Source organism: Pteronotus mesoamericanus, unplaced genomic scaffold (genome assembly GCF_021234165.1).
Source record: "Pteronotus mesoamericanus isolate MK-2021 breed Mesoamerican mustached bat unplaced genomic scaffold, CSHL_Meso_final contig_46, whole genome shotgun sequence".
NCBI classification, from domain to species: domain Eukaryota; kingdom Metazoa; phylum Chordata; class Mammalia; order Chiroptera; family Mormoopidae; genus Pteronotus; species Pteronotus mesoamericanus.
The window spans coordinates 4,802,625-4,820,967 of record NW_026555170.1 but is presented as its reverse complement, the minus strand read 5'-3'; the positions used below and the strand labels follow the sequence as shown (position 1 = coordinate 4,820,967).

General features: G+C 37.2%; 1 non-coding gene across 1 annotated transcript; it reads left to right on the top strand.

Moving 5' to 3' along the window:
• The first annotated feature begins 18,010 nt into the window (after nucleotides 1–18,010).
• LOC129074205 (U6 spliceosomal RNA) lies at nucleotides 18,011–18,115 on the top strand. The gene has a single exon (XR_008529516.1). It is a non-coding gene; the product is annotated as a U6 spliceosomal RNA (small nuclear RNA).
• Nucleotides 18,116–18,343: the final 228 nt, after the last annotated feature.

The following is an 18,343-nucleotide window of genomic DNA, read 5'->3' as shown; positions in this document are numbered from 1 at the left end:
AACAGCAGTACAAAAAATATATATGCACCCCTATATTTATAGCAATGCTATTTACAATAGCTAAGATTTGGAAACAGACTAAGTGCCCATTAGCAGATGAGTGGATAAAAAGCCTGTGGTACATTTATACAATGGAATTCTAAGCAGCAGTAAAAAAGAAGAGACTCTTATATTTTGCAACAACAGGGATGGACCTGGAGATTATTATGTTAAGTATTAGCCAGTCAGTGAAAGAAAAATACCACACGATCCCACTTACATGTGGAATATAATGAACTAATGAACAAAATAGTAAGAGAAGCTTAGATACATAAAACAGAATGACAGCTGCAGGAAGTGGGGGGGGGGGCAAATGAAAGAGTGAAGGGATTAACCAAAGAACATTTATGGACAACCCAAGGATACAGACAACAATATGGGGATTGGCTTGGGGAATGGAGGGGGTGGGACTGGGTGAAGTTGGGAAAAGTGAGAAAAAGCAGGAACTATAACATCATAAACAGTAACAATAAAATTTAAAAAAAAATAAAATCAATAAGTATGCACTTGTGTGAGGATTTAAAAAAAAAGAATTTAGTGTAGCCTAAGTGTATAGCAATGTCCTAGGCTTTCACATTCACTCACCACTCACTCACTGACTCAGAGCAATTTCCAGTCCTGCAAGTTCCATTCGTTTTAAGTGCCCTACACAGGCATGCACTTTTAAGTCTTTTATGTCAGCAGTCCCCAACCTTTCTGGCACCAGGGATGGGTTTCTGGAAGACCATGGATCAGGTTTGAGGGGGCAGACCAAGGTGGAGCTCAGGCAGTAACAGGAGCTAAAGCTTCTCTCACTTACCTCCTGCCGTGTGGCTGGTTTCCAACAGGCCAGGACCAGTAGGGGGTCTGCGGACCAAGGGTTGGGGACCCCTGTTTTATACATATTTTCACTGTAACTTTTCTGTTTAGATATGTTTAGATACACAAATACCATTGTGTTGTAACTGCCTACAGTATTTAATATAGTAACCTGCTATATTAAATAGCACAGGTTTATAGCCCAGGAGAATTGGTACATCACATAGCCTAGGTGTGTTGCAGGCTACAACACCTAGGTTTGTGTAAGTGCATTCTGATGTTCACGCAATAAAATCACCTACTGACACATTCCTCAGACACTATCCTAATTGGTAAGTGAAGCATGACTGTACTTCAATAAAATTAATTTAATTAGAGACTCTTCTAAGAATGTTCTCCAAGTAACATGACATACCAACAAAATAAGACATATACAGTAATTTGAAGTAGTTGGACTCAATAATAAAAAAGCAAATATTTTTATTATAAAGTTAAAGATGATATTGTCCTAGGATTGGAAGGCAAAGTAAGTTACATATTATTATTCCTATTCAAAAACAAATACAAAATCTGATTTGTGTTTTTCCTTATTGTATCTAATTTGGCCTTTACTAATAAAATAAACTATAGCTGAGTCATTTGTTCATTTAACTAGGCCATTTGCTATACAATTCAGTTATGGGCATGTGTTAATATGCACAGAGGAAGTATAATAAACTTTTTCTCACAGGATCTCAAATGGATTTCAACTCTCCATTTGGAACAATTTATAATAATATCTATTTCCACTAAAGGTCACAATTTTTAATTCCATGATTACCAAGGAAAATCTGATTGATAGCTTAAGCCCTTGATTTTTGTTTCTATTGATTTTTGTCTGCAAAGACCATTTTTGCATTCCGCTTTGACTGTCTTGCTAATACAGAAGAACTTTGACCTGCTTTCAATGAAAGTAAGAACTTGCCAAGAATTTCAGAAATGTAATTTTGAAAAAAGTGTTTTAAATGTAACTGTATTCTTAATGCTGATTCTGTTTATTCATACAGATTGACATCTGTTCAACTCACTGACCTGCCCAGAGCTATAAAATATGAGAAATGTTAGCAGGATGAGGTCCAAATTTTTGGCCTTATCTTTATGTTGTCAAATAGAAAAATTATAATGCTTATTCTGAAAATAATCCCATGTGCTTTACTATTCCTTTACCCTCTTAACCTATAAAATGCAATTATTTTTCTAGCTAATGCATATGTTGATTTCAAGGAGAAAATAACACTAGATTCTTGGAAAATTATAATCATACATGATACTGGGTGTAAAGTGCCTCACACATGCATTTTTCCTAACACCTTTACCCAGCTATTCAAGTAAGCAGATTTAATGAGATATGTGTGATTATTTTTGAAAACATGAAATTTTACAAATAAGTCTAAGTATTAAAAGTAAACTAAATATATCTATTAAATATTTGTATATCATTTTTATAACTAGAGGACAATAACTTGTTATTTTTAAGTAAGTTTTTAGTGTAGAAACTTATTTTTTCAGGTTTGACATCAATATTCATTTTAAATATTCTTCCTTTAAACCTATGTGCTCATTCAATTATAAAATTAATAGAATCAACAATGTGTTTGTACAAATATTCCAAACTAAAAATATTTGAAGCCTTAAGGAGATTTCATTTTCCTTCCCAGATATTTTGTAGACAATAGATTGTTTTTTCTGCATGAAAGGAGGAAAACTCAAAAAACAGTGTGTATTTGTGATACATATATATTTAAATAAGAGAGTCTTCACAATGATTTTATGTACTATCAAATTAGACTAGGTGCCTAAACGTGTAACTAAGTATCCTGTGAGAGCTTTCAAGCTATAACTGTTTCCCTTCTGAATGCTTTGCTCTCATTGTGATGAATGGCCAACTAGTACAGAAGTTCAAAAACAGACCTTAAATTTAATTAGCCCATGAAAAGTCTAAGGGCTGCCATCATATTTCATGGCTACACTCAGTTCATAATTTACAGTAAAGTATGGGAAGGAGCCCGTCACTCATATATAAATTTGTAATATTTTAAGGGCAATCGAACATGTCCTGTAGTATTCTTTAGTAAAATAAACAAAACAATAGCAAGATGCAATTTGCTGACACGCTTATAGCACATACCTATAATGTAAGCCTTGATTCCACCTATTCCATTTCCAGTTGGTAAAATTTCAAGTTAGATTGACTTTTCATATAGGACAAAGTTCAAGAGATATAAAATGGCAACACATCTCTACATGACATAGGCCCAGCATCATCCACCACTCTGAAAGTTCCCTGCAATATCAAAACACATGTAGTTCTCACACTGTGTACGCTCTTGTTACTTCAACGCTACACTTCCCATAGTGCTCTTCCACTGAGGCTCCCTTTAGTTTCTTATCACTTAATTCTTAGCCATACAGTAAAACAGTCAAAACACACCTGGAGTTAACCCTCCCTGATAAATCTACACTGGGGTATTTCAATTGTTCTTATCTTCTTGCCAGCCACAGAACCTAGGCATATTTCTAATCTGGCATCATAATTTATTTCTCGCCTTGGCTGGTGTGGTTGAGTGGACTGAGTGCCAGTCTGCGAATCAAAGCGTCACCCATTCAATTCCCAGTCAGGGCACATGCGTGGGTTGCAGGCCAGGTCCCCGGTAGGGGGCTTGTGAGAGGCAACCACACACTGATGTTTCTCTCCTTCTCTTTCTCCCTCTCTTCCCATCTCTCTAAAAATAAATGAAATCTTTTTAAAAATGTATTTCTCTATCCACAGCACATCATGAATTAATTGAAGGCATAAATAACTCATTTTCCTTAGTGTTTTTACTCTGACGTATATATACTTATTCTACATATACATAATGTTTTTTTATATATTTTATGTATATAGTGGTTATATATCCGTGTACATACATGGTATGTACATATATAATGTGTGCATATATATACACAAGCTGTTGTTAATCAGGGATACTCAAGAAAAGAGAAACTACTCCATTGAAAAAATTTAATTGAGACAGTCAGGTGTTTCCAAAAATGCTGGAAGGCTGGAAAAATGAAAATCAGGAAGGCTGGTCCAGCTAGTTTTGATGAGATTGAATAATTTTAGGAATCACAGGAAAAGCAGTTGTATCACAGCTACCTACAGAACTAAGGCAGGAAACTCCTGTGGAATGCATGTCTACTAATGCTCATGAGCACGCTTACCACTGCTGGAGTTTACATTAATTATGGTTACGCTAATTAGCATGGCTTTTGCTTCTTTTCTTTTTTCCAAATTTCAAATAAATACCTCGCAGAATCTAACCTAGATTCTTACTAGCAAGGACTCTGAGAACAGAGTTCCCAATCTTTCATTTTGTGTGATAATGTAGAGAGCAAAGAAGAGGGACAGTGCTACTGAGTTGCCAAGAAACAATCAGGCACATTCTACCACCTTCACTATAAGCATCCCTGCAGCACCTTCTATCTATATTTATATTCCAAACAATAATTACAGACTGACAGCTGTCAAAGGGGAGTGAGGAGGGAGCCTGGATGAAAGAAGGGGAAGGGATTAGCCAAAGGACATACATGCATGACACACAGACACAGACAACAGTGTGGTGAGGGACAGAGGGGAAGGAGGCTTGGTGGAGGTGGGCAAAAGGGTGGGGGGGATGGGGACATCTGTACCAACAATAAAAATAAAGTTAAAAGAACAAATAAAAACGGTAACCACATCATCGTTTTTCACTATTTTGATGTAACCACCTTAAAATGCAGGAGCTCCCACAATCCGTGGTTTCACTTTCCATGGTTTCAGTTACCTATGGTCAAGTGTGGTCTGAAAACATTAAATGGAAAATTCCAGAAATACGTGATTCCTACATTTTAAATTGCAGGCCAGTCTGCATAGTGTGATGAAATCTCACACTGTTCTGCTCTGTCCCACAGGGCACATACTCCTCCCTTATTCCAGCATATCTACACTGCATAGAGTACAATAAGATACTTGAAGAGAGAGCACTTTTACATAACTCTTATTATAGTATATTGTTATAATTGTTCTATTTTATTATTAGGTATTATTTTTAATCTCTCACTGTGCCTAATTTATACATTAAACTGTATTATAGTTTGCATGTATAGGAAAAAAATAGTGTAAACAGGTTTTGACACTATGTGTGGTCCATACATCCACTGGGGGTCTTGGAATGGATCCCCTGCAGATAATGGGGGACTACTGTATCTATCAAACAAATGAAAACAGGCTTATCCTTGATGAGTCGAAATTAAATAGTGCATTAACCTGTGATTCTGTAACAACTGAGCTATAACTATGCTCCTGTCTAAAAGGACAAAGGAATAGAGTAAATGTAAAACTGCAAAGGATCTGTTAAGTTTACCTGTCTCCAAAGAAGCAGTCAGTGACCTTTGATACCAGGGAATAGGCAACCTTAAAGAGAGAGTTCTGAAACACAAATATCCTAACCTCCCTCCCTCATTCAGATCTTTTTCCAAGACTCCTCCATAGGCTGAAACCAACCAGAAATCAGATTTTCAATACGGTTAACACCATTCAGTATCCAAGAACAGAGTGAGGAATGGAGATGGTGAAGAGCAGATCAGGAGGAGCGAATGAAGATAGGCTTTAAAATGTCTGAATAACTGAATCACTGATGCAAATATTGGAGTACGAGAGTGCATGGGACCTCCGCAATGGCTCAATGTCATGAAAAATCAAGTGGCAGTCTCAACATGCAGTTTGGTGAAAACATTGCTAATTTTAGGGGACATATTATTCTTTGAAACTAAATTTTTTAAACCAATTGTATTTTATCCTGTGGAGATAGGAAGCAACACTGGCAACCATATTATTAGAATCAATAGTTATACAGCCACTCCCATGTTTACCCTTGGTTCCTGGACTCATATTTTCTAGTTATATAGGAGAAAGAAAACCATTTATCAACTGCTGGCTCAGGGCATTCACTTCATTTTTTAGTATATCTTCTCCTCCACCCTCAGTAACCATACAAAAAAATCTCTAATAGGCAATCCACCACTCTATAAGATAAACAATTTCTGTTTGGTGGTGTGTATATGGTAAAACCTCTGAAACTGAGAGAGTGAAACAATTACCTCACTAATTTCCCTCTACTATTACTGTCTTGTTTGGGAATAATATTGAATGGGATACTATTATCTTCTGCCTTTACCCTAAGCTTACTTCTACAGAAAACAGTGAACACATTTCTTAGGAATCTGTGTAACAACACAGGAGATTTACTGAATCCTAGGTTATTCAGAAGAAGAAGAATATGGGGTAATGTCTAGTTTATACAACAGGTCAGTGAATCATCTGCCAATGTATGTGTGTGCTGCCAAGATAAAAGTTAAATTATTTCATTCTCAGGGTACCTATTCAACTCACCATTTCTCAGGTCTACCCACAGTGTGCTGGCTTCTGCACAGAATACTAGAGAAGATCTCACTGAGAGAAAAGTTGTCACTGCATGAAGGTTTATGGATAACTAGCTGAAGGACTTATCAGTCCCCACATATGCTGTTTCTTTTCCCACAGAGCTAAACAAAATGGATAGAATAAAACTAAACACATTTTGCCACCCAAGTAAGTACCATTAAAGATGAATAACAGATTGGATTAAATTTAATTTATACTAAATTATCTTATTCTAAAATGGAAAGAAAAACTCAAGATGTACATTAATTTTTCTGTAAAGTTAAAAGTTTGTACTTGCTAATCTTCTGAAATATCAACTCCCCCTTTTCTTAGAGAGAAGTAAAAAAAATAATAGAATCCAGCCTAAGTTTCTCTTTAATTTTCCTTGGAAGTAATATGCCTCTTGGCAAAAACCTAAGCTGCAAGAATATTAAAAAGCTAAACACCTCATTAATTATATAGCAGAATAAATAATCAATACACAGCCTTCACTATACAAACTTAGATTATACCCAGATGGCCATAGTAATATCAAATATTTTATTTAAAAATTAAGTTAAAAATATCACGGGGTAAATGATACAAAAATAAATAAATACAAAGTAAACTGGACCATTCCAGTTGTTTCTTATAGTAGTAGTTATCAAATGAGTCAAATTGGCTTGATTATTAACATATCCCTTTGCAAAATCGAAGGCAGCTATAATAATTTATCTTCTTTAGGTATAAAAAGCCACAAAGGCCTCAAAGTATGGTTATTATTAATATTTACTATACTTATTCCATTCTGTTTTTAAAGATGTATTTATTGATTTTAGGGGGGTCATGGAAGGGGAGGGATAGAGAGAGAGAGAGTAACATCGATTTGATGCTCCACTTATTCATGCATTCACTGGTTGCTTCTTCTATGTGCCCTGACAGGGGATCAAACCTGCAGCTTTGGTGTATCAGGATGACACTCTAACCAAGTGAGCTACCTGGCCAGGGCTATTTATTCCATTCTAAATGTAGAAAAGATTAAGACAAACTTCTGGATAAGAGACAATACCAACTTTCATGATTTGATTACAGAATAAATAAATAATTGCAGAATGTCACTCACCATGCATTCAATAAATTTCACTAAAAAAGTTGCAAAAGTTGGGGACATTAACAAGTAGAACTGTGAGATTCAAAAGAGAAGTTTCTGGAAGAACATGAGCAGCAAAAGACACACCTTTACCTCTACTTATTTTTGATTAATAAAATACAGCAAAGATATCAAGTGCAAACCCAAAACAGTAAAGGCAAGAGAAAATAAAAATAGTCAATAAAAGTTGTCTGTTTTTATCCTAGATCTTTTGGAAAGACAGAAAACAGGTGAATGAGAAATTACTGACTTTTCAGAACAAATAATTTCCCAGAACTTTTCAGAACATCTCAGAACTTTAGTTCCTCCATGCATAAAAACTGAGAGAAAGCAAATACATTTTCTTGATGAATCACAGTGTTGCTCAAGAGCTGTAGGAACCAGGAGCCATAGTTGAGTAGTTGTAAAAGAGACCATATGTTCCTCATGGCCAAAAATAGGTACTAGCAACCCCTTTACAAAAAAAAAAAAAAAAAAAAGTTTGCCAAACTTTGGTTTAAATATACGAACTAGAGGGGCACAAATTGAAGTTTACCTAAAAGAGGAATGAAAGTAACAAAAGGACAGATTGAAAATAAGGGATAAAGTACAATTATACACACTACAAAGTTAAGAGTTTCCAACCGCCTTTCCCTGGCCTTTTTTGAAAGCATCAATCCAGCCTAATAACGTACCTAGGTGACTAACTGGGTACTTCAGGTTCAGTTTTTAATAAAGCTAATCAGACCAACCATTCTAAGGTACAAACTTAATCAATTTTGAACTGATTAATGACAAAGCACACAAATTAATCCTTTCTCAGAAGAAGTTTCCTCCGTGATGCCCTCTTTGGTCACAGTGAACATCCTGAGTGTGTCTCTGGTGTACACACATCCCTCTTCATTGCAGGAAAAAAAAAATGTTCTTAAAGGCAACCTGTGTGGCAGGGGTGGGGGTGGGGTGGTAGAAGAGGCTATAAGAGGGATAAATGGTGATGGAAGGAGACTTGCGTGGAGTAGTGAACACACAATACAATATTCAGATGGCTTATTATAGAACTGTACACCTAAAACTGGTATAATTTTAATAAGCAATGTCACCCCAATAAATCAATTGGAAAATTAAAAAATAGTATGTAGAAACAACCTGATTGTCAAGCAGTGCTTTCTCATGGCACCTGCTGAGCCTCCAGCTTTGAAACCATCTCTCTGCTAAGACTCTGTTGAAGAAGGGCATGGAGAAGATATGACTGCCACTTGACCCAGAAGCTGGACCTATCCAGAGATTCCTTATCTCCTCCCCTGTCTTTGGAATGTAGTTTTCCTGCACTGGGAGTATTTTAAGGATGCAGACTTGAGAGTGTATTAGTGAAACCATCTGGACTGTATATGTGACTGAATCCCATTAAGGACTATATATAAACTCTTAAGATTCTGGTGGGTGGGTCGGTCGGTGAGATCTACTCATCTTGCAGCTACCCAAGACAAGACTCCTATGTAAATTTCTTTGCTTATTAAAACTGCCACCTACCAATCTGGAGTGCTGTCTCTCTTTTTCCAGTCTCTCCTTACCTTCCATGTAAGTGATTCTGTTTCAAACTTCACCTAGGGAATTTATGAGATCGGGAACCAGCAACTGATGAGCCAGCCAGAAGACTAAGATATGGGTCTTGGGAAATGGCATCTAACAGGGAAATCCCAGGTTGGCCATAAACCTATATGTGGGGAGTGGTGGCTGGTATGTTGAATGCTTGCAGGCTGCTGTGTGAGTACGGGGATGCCCCAAAATGCCAGCTGGTTTAATGCATTTGTTTGACATTAATAAACATATCGTGGCGCTGAATGAAACACTGAATCAAAGAGACTTAACTGACATATATAGAATCTTACATCCCAAAGAAGAAAAATACACATTCTTTTCAAATGCTCATGGCAGTTTTTCAAAGATACACCACATGCTAGGACACAAAGAAAGCCTCAGTAAATTCAGGAAAATTGAAATAATACCAAACTTTTTCTCAGACCACAAGGCCTTGAAACTCGAAATCAAACTCAAAGAGAAACTTCAAAAACTTGGAAACTCATGGAGACTGAACAGTACACTATTAAACAATGAATGGGTCAATAATGCGAAAAGAGAAGAAATCAAAAAATTTCTGGAAACAAATGAAAATGAACAGACAACTGTCCAAAACCTATGGGACACAGCAAAGGCGGTCCTGAGAGGGAAGTTCATAGCAATACAGGCTTACCTTAAAAAGATAGAAACATTTCAAATAAAAGACCTAACACTACAACTTGAAGAACTGGAGAAACAACAACAAATAAATCCCAGAGCAAGTAGAAGGAAGGAAATAGTCAAGATTAGAGCAGAACTGAATGACATAGAGACAAAAAGAACAATTCAGAGGATCAACCAATCCAGAAGCTGGTTCTTTGAAAAGATTCATAAAGTGGACAAACCTTTAAGCAGACTCATCAAGAAAAAAAGGGAGAGGACCCAAATTAATAATATCAGAAATGAAAGAGGAGAAATAACAACTGATACCACAGAAATACAAATGATCATCAGAAACTATTATGAACAATTATATGCCAAGAAATTTGAAAATCTTGATGAAATGGACAAATTTTTAGAAAAGTATAATCTTCCAACACTGAAGGAGGAAGAAACAGAAAGCTTGAACAGACCGATAACAGCTGGGGAAATTGAAGCAGTCATCAAGAAACTCCCAGCACACAAAAGCCCAGGGCCAGACGGTTTCCCAGGAGAATTTTACAAAACATTTAAGGAAGAGCTAACCCCTGTCCTTCTCAGACTATTCCAAAAAATCCAAGAGGAGGGAAGACTGCCAGACTCCTTCTATGAGGCCAGCATCACCCTGATCCCAAAACCAGATAAAGACCCTACAAAGAAAGAAAACTACAGGCCAGTTTCGCTGATGAACATAGATGCTAAAATCCTCAACAAAATATTGGCAAACCGCATCCAGCAATACATTCAAAAGATTATCCATCACGATCAAGTGGGATTCATCCCAGGGATGCAGGGATGGTTCAATATACGCAAATCAGTAAACGTGATACACACATAAATAAAAGAAAAGACAAAAACCACATGATCATCTCGATAGATGCAGAAAAAGCATTCGATAAGGTACAGCACCCATTTATGATCAAAACACTCAGCAAAATGGGAATAAATGGGGCATTCCTCAACGTAATAAAGGCCATATATGAAAAACCTACAGCCAATATCATACTCAACGGGCAAAAACTGAAAGCTTTCCCACTAAGATCGGGAACACGACAAGGATGTCCGCTCTCACCGCTTCTTTTCAACATCGTATTGGAAGTCCTAGCCACAGCGGTCAGACAAGAGAAAGAGATAAAAGGCATCAAAATAGGAAAGGAGGAAGTAAAACTATCATTGTTTGCAGATGACATGATAGTGTACATAGAGAACCCTGTAGACTCTACCAAAAACCTCCTCAACCTAATAAGTGAATTTGGCAAAACAGCAGGATACAAAGTCAACATTCAGAAATCAAAGGCGTTTTTGTACACCAGCAATGCAATAGAAGAAGAAGAAATCAGGAAAAATATACCATTCGATATAGCACGAAAAAAGATAAAGTACCTAGGGATAAATTTAACCAAAGACACAAAAGACCTGTATGCAGAAAACTATGCAACATTGAAGAAAGAAATTAAGGAAGACACAAATAAATGGAAGCATATACCGTGCACATGGATTGGAAGAATTAATATCCTTAAAATGTCCATACTACCAAAAGCAATTTATAGATTCAACGCAATCCCTATTAAGATACCAATGACGTATTTCACAGAAATAGAACAGACATTTCAAAAATTTATATGGAACCATAAACGACCTCGAATAGCCGCAGCAATTTTGAGAAAGAAACACAAAGTAGGAGGGATCACAATACCGGACATCAAACTCTACTACAAAGCCACTATACTCAAAACAATCTGGTACTGGCACAAGAACAGACCCATAGACCAGTGGAACAGAATAGAAAGCCCAGAAATAAGCCCAGGTCTCTATGGACATCTAATATTCGACAAAGGGGGCAGAAGCATAAAATGGGGCTATAACAGCCTCTTCAACAAATGGTGTTGGGAGAGCTGGACGGCTACATGCAAAAAATTGAAATTGGATCATCAGCTGACACCATACACAAAAATAAACTCAAGATGGATAAAAGACTTAAATATAAGTCACAACACCATCAAAGTCCTAGAGGAGAACATTGGCAGGAAACTCTCAGATATCTCACGCAGCAATTTTTTCACTGATATGTCTCCTAAAGCAAGGGACATAAAGGAAAGAATAAACAAGTGGGACCTCATCAAAATAAGAAGCTTCTGCATGGCTAAAGAAAACATCAGCAAAATGAAAAGGGAGCCAACCATTTGGGAAAATATATTTGCTAATGATACATCAGATAGAGGTTTGATCTCCAAGATATACAAAGAACTCACTCGACTTTACTCCAAGAAGACAAATGATCCAATCAAAAAATGGGCAAAGGACCTGGGCAGATGCTTTTCTAAGGAGGAGATACAGAGGGCCCAGAGCCATTTGAAAGGATGCTCTGCATCACTAGCCATCAGAGAAATGCAGATCAAAACCACCATGAGGTACCACCTCACACCGGTCAGAATGGCCATCATAAACAGATCCACAAACAACAGGTGCTGGCGAGGCTGTGGAGAAAAGGGAACTCTAGTGCACTGTTGGTGGGAATGCAGACTGGTGCAGCCACTATGGAAAGCAGTGTGGAATTTCCTCAGAAAGCTGAAAATGGAACTGCCTTTTGATCCAGCGATTCCCCTGCTGGGACTATACCCTGAGAACACCAAAACGCCAATACAAAAGAACCTATGCACCCCAATGTTCATAGCAGTACAATTTACAATAGCCAAGTGTTGGAAGCAACCTAAATGCCCATCAGTAGATGACTGGATCAAAAAATTATGGTACATATATACAATGGAATACTACGCAGCAGAAAGAAAAAAAGAAGTACTAAACTTTGCGATAGCATGGATGGAACTGGAGAGCATCATGCTAAGCGAAATAAGCCAGGGGGCGAAAGACAAATACCATATGATCTCACCTATAAGCGGAACCTAGCCAACAATGCAAAGAAGCAAGGCAAATATGACCAGCAACACTGAAAGGAAAAGAAATCAACAGAGACAAGAGGGAAGGGGGGGGGCAGGGAAAGGGAAGGGAAGGGGAAAGTCAAGGAACATATAGCAAGGACTCATGGACAAAACCAAAGGGGAAGAGCTGAGGGAGGGAAGGTGGGAGGGGGCAAGGGAAAGAGGTGGGGGGAAGGCAGAGACAAATGTATTTAAAAAGTAAATAAATTAATTAAAAAAAAATGCATTTGTTTGAGTTGCACATAGCAAGTACATTGTGGCAAAAATCAGAGAACAGCTTTCACAGTGGGCTGGACTCTACTGCGAGCAATCTGGCTAGCCACTGATGTGCAGGTGTCTATACCCCGGCTAGCTTTGGAGCTAGCAGATCAGGCGACACAGCAGGATAATGAATTGGAGACTTTAGCATGCCATTTCGCAAAGTTAGAAGGGTGCAAGGTGCAGTGGATTAAGGCCCAAACACATGTGACAAAGTCTGATTGAAATGTTAAGAGGTGAAATCTCTGGGAAAGTGAAAAGAATGAAGAGGAGGATGTTGTGGTGATTGACAGTGATACGGATGAAGCACCCCATGCCATCTGACCCCCTAATACAAAGGAAAGCAAAAGCCCAGCAATAACCCCAGCTAGTGGAACAGCCCCCAATTCTGCAAATGTTCATGGTGAGATACGCAAATGTTCATACGCCCACTGAGCTTACTTATACAGCTGTCAGGTTCAAAAAAAAAAAAAAAAAAAAAAAAAGTCAGGGAAAGTGCCAAATATGGCCACTGTGGCTGTGAGATACAGGGGACAATGAGATTTCTCTGACTGGTCAGGAGACAGAAAAAACAAGGAACATCCCCACACATCTTGTCCTCCAGAAGTGTCTGCATGGCACTCAGGGGTTCAAGGAACAGACTCCCTTATAGATTGCATTATTCTAACCTGCAGGGAGGCTTAGCCCAATGAGGGGGATCTCCTTGGGCACATGGGACCCTAGAAATCTATAGAGGAAGTAAAACAAATTCGTAAAGGGTTGGGAATTCTTAAAGGGTTGGGAATGAGACAGACCATCTATGTCACTGTCTTTGAATACCCTGATTGGGCCACATTCATTTCAGGAATGAAAGCCAAAATACTCCCGTACATCCCCCAGTACAGGAATAAAATCTTGATATCTATGCTCAGCCCAATCATGGGATCAGACATTTATCAGGTTGAGCAGTCCATTGCTGTTTAGCACGAAACTGACAAATGTCAGGAATGGGCATGGGCTATGGCAAAGATCCAAGACAGAGAAGCCAAAAGGCTATCACAACTGGCTGTAAAGTGTCTAGTAAAAGTAACTTGGAAGCGAATGCAGTTTGACCTCCTTGCTGTTGCCAGGGCCCTACCTGAGAAGACTGACAGACAACCCAATGCGGTGTTGGTTGGCCTGTGGAAAGCCTTACAACCTGAACAGCAGTTCAGATCTGACCCTGCCAACCACCGCTACTACCCTAGTGCCTCAGGGATATAGTCCTATTTGGGGGTGCCTCCCATATCCCAGATATACATTATAGGCCAAGGTTTCCTCCAGGTGAAGTCTTTGGGGGTAACTTGAGTCCTCATGTTGAGCTTACTATTTGCCGGTCTGCAGAAATAAACAAAGGGTGGCAGCTCTGGTTAATACTGGAGATGTATGCACTCCAATACATGGTGACCCTCAGAATGAGCTAAACATGAATCAATCTCACATGCATGATGTTTGCTGAGAAAGACAAGACATACAAGAATAATTTCAGTATGACATAGTGTACAAGAACTAGCCAAAACTAAAATATATAACTGGTACATATAAAAACAGCAAAAATTATAAAGTAAGTGACTACTACAAAAATAACAGTCATTACTTTTAAGGCAATGCAGACATTTTGGATGAAGAATGATGCACAAGTAGATTACACCCTCCTGGCAATACTCTAATTCTTGATATGGGTGGTATTTCCCATATTTGGCAACACTATCCTCTATGATCTTCCATTGCAACTAACACTTCCGAATGGAAAATGGATTCCTGTGACTGCCCAGACAAGGAGTATATGAAATTAACTAGGTCATGAATAGGATAAAGCTTCTGTCTTGCTCTCTACGTCAAGACGTTTACCCTTGGAACCCAATCACCATGTGTTAGGATGTCCAAATTAGTCTATGAGAAGAGACCTCATAGAGAAACTACACGGAGAGGCCTCAATGTAAGAAACTGAGGCCACCAGCCAACTGCCAATATTAATCACCAACCTCGTGTGTGAAGAAGCCTTCATGCCTTCCAGCTCAGCTGCACAAAAATCAAAGAGAATTTACTTCCATTTAAAATTCTGGAGCCATGATAGGGGCTTGCTAAATATGTCTTAAATTGAAATGACTCGGACCAAATCTCCTTAAGCCTTGCCTCTATATAAATCTTGGGTAGAGGGCTGATAAGCCATAAATTCCTAGGAGGGTTTTTGCACAAGGCTTAACAAAGAGTCCTTCCCTGTTTACTTGATAAAAATGAATACTTATAATGCTAAGTTTTATTATGTGACCCCCAATTCAAAGCTTTCTAGGAACCCCACTGCCTATCATATCTATTACAAACACCTAAAAGCCTTCCTCAGTTAGATTGTAGGCTCTTTCAGAGTATTAAATATAATAATTTTATAATGTACATTTACATTCAATAACTATTAGCTAAAAGTATGATTTAACAAATTAATGAAAAATTTTGGAATAGGAGATCTAAGCCTGCCACCTTTTAGTTAAAGCAGTCATTGATATGCTGCAGAGAAAGCACCTGGAAGTTTAAGTATGTTTCACTTTTAAAAAAAAATCCATAAAAGAGAAATAAAATCCCTGCCACCCTCACTCAGTAGGATACCACAAAAATTAATGAGGTAAAGCAATAAGAAGTGCTTTGAGCTATTCATATGAATTGTGCTTTATAGAGGTACTTCATTGTAATTATTCTCTGCATTTACCTTTAATGCCATATCTCAAAAAATTAGGACTAGAAAAGAGAGTAACTTTTCGGTATACAAAAGTTGTTTCAAAGTCATTTGTTCTGATCTTGACTGCTAGTTTTGTTTTTTTTTTTTCCTTACGATAATTACAATCCTCACCTTATATGCTTTGTTAGTATTTCAGATCAATGTGATAAATTAAGATAATATATTTAAAGTGACAGGTTCTTGGTAAGACCCTAATAAATACTTGTTTTTGTTATTGTTTTTAGTCAAATAGTTAGAGCAGACATTTTTTTAGAAGTTATATCAGTGCAACTTACAGAGTACCTGGAAAATGAGGGCAGGTCAAAGAAGCCAATTAAAACTGGAATGTTGGCATTCAATAGACTATCCAGAATAGAGACAGAGATCATATTCTTGGATGACAGATACATGCTTGTTTGAATGCATGTTTCTGAGTGACCTACTGTGCAATCACATCACATTTTAAAATTGAACTTTCAAAAACAGTTCACAATGATGGCCCAGTTAAGATAAAGTTGTTCAAGAAGCTCATCAATAAGTAATCATTACTGAAGCATTTTATTTTCTGGAACACAGGTGGTATAACCCCAAAACAGACTGCTTTCAATGTAGTAATGAATTAGATATGTTAATAGCCATCATATGTTCAAGGAAAGTCATGATGATAAACCTGTATTCATCACACTAAACCTATAAGCATCACACTTTCAAATTTCAAATTATATTATAAAGCTACAGTAATTAAAAGTTTAGTACTGGCATAAAAACACACATGTCGATCAGTGAAAAAAAACAGAGAGCCTGGAAATAAACTCACACATGTATAGTCAACTGATCTTCAGCAAGGAAGTAAAAGGTCTTATATCCAATTTCCAATCCTTTGAATCATCTACTGGACTAATGTGTTTTTCTCTTTAAAATGTCCCAAAAGGTTTAAGATGTCCCTGTGCTTATAGAATTTTGAAATTTCATTTTAAGGCATCAAAAGAAATTTGCTCTGTGAGCAAGTTTTTAAATTTGGATAAAGGCCTCTGATTCAGGGAACAAGCAATCTCCTTCCAACTCTCTCTTCTACTGAAGAGATGTCCCCTTCCAACCTGTGTCTCTTGGTTCTATACAAATCAATGAACTCAGGACCCAATATACTATGTCTTAAAAATCCATCTAGAAAACAATTGCTCCATTCAGAGTTCATTTCCTTCCTTTATCAGAAATTGCTGGAAATGTAATTTTGAAGCAAGCATTTCATTTCTTGTCTTGAAATAGATTGAGGTAAATGTAAAGTCAATGATTAGATAAATGTAATGTCTTGGGTTGATGCCACAATGCAATATTTGATGGTGTGGTCAGTACTGATGGATGTTTTGTATAGTTACTCAGCTGTATAATGGGGCAAATTCCCATGACTCTATTTAAAATACCATGTGGCTCCTCTCAATTAATGTTACCAAAAGTACTTTGGCACAAACACAAAGAGCAAGAGAAATTAGTGCTGAGCATGCAGTGCAGTTCTCTTTTTCTCTGCACAGAGATTGCCCTTCATACCATAAACTGTATCTGTGTACAATTTATTCACTGAGCTGCACTGTCTGCAATAAATAACACAACAAAGATTATTCCTCCATCAAAAAATCACTTTTATGAGGTTATAAATAGAAAGCCTGTGCTAAGTAATCTCCAATAGTACAGTTAAAGATTAAATCCTGCGGAAGTTAACACACCTAACAGGGGTAGGCACACAGCACTTCAGCCACAGAAACACATTGTTTATGGAGTCTCTTTATTTTAATGGCAAGAAAACATTTCTCTTTTCTATTCCCTGTTATCAAGATGCATATCACTCACTATAAAAGAGGGGAAAAGGAAAGATATAATTTTCTTTGATAAGGAATAAAAAGCGTAATATTGATAGTGCTTTCAGAAAAAATTTTTTGGAAATGTAGAGGCTAAATTTTCTGGCACACTGGTACACAGATTGCATAACGCAATAGTGAATCAAGTGACACAATGATGAATACCTTTTTTAAAGTTCTGCTTTTTGCGATGCCTGTTCTTAGGTGGTTATGTTTCACTGTCACATAGAAACTCAGGATTATCAAGAAAGATAGCCAATCACTATCATGTTTCAGTGATCAAAATGATACATTTCTACAATTTACCTTTTTTAAATTAAAACACTTAATATTTTCTAACATAGCTTACAAATAATTGTTAAAATCAATACACCAACATTTTGTTTTCTAGTGTCCTCAGGTGCAGCACAGGATAGTTTGTGATATAGAAAGATTTGTTGTCTCTCCTATTGAAGTATATGCAATCATTATTTGTAAGAAAATAATTTTTATGATTGAATTTTTAAGTTATTAGTATTCATTTTCAACAAAATCCTATAGTAGTACGTGCTTTGGCAGCACATATACGAAAACTGGAATAATACCAAGAAGATTAGCATATCTCTTGCAAATAAAGATGACATGCAAATCTGTGAAGCATTTTATACACACACAAAGCTATGACATCTTGTTCCATGCCATGAAAAAAAAAGATCATTTTTGGAGGCATATGCTTATTTTGCTTATTATGTTTCTCTAGTTTGAGGCTCCACAAATGGTGGCAGACAAGTTTTAATTGCTAAAGAACTCATACAGGACTGGCAATTATAATGCTTAGGAATCTAGGTTTATTGCAAGGACTGAATACAAAATGGCAATAGCATCGAAGTAAGGAAATGC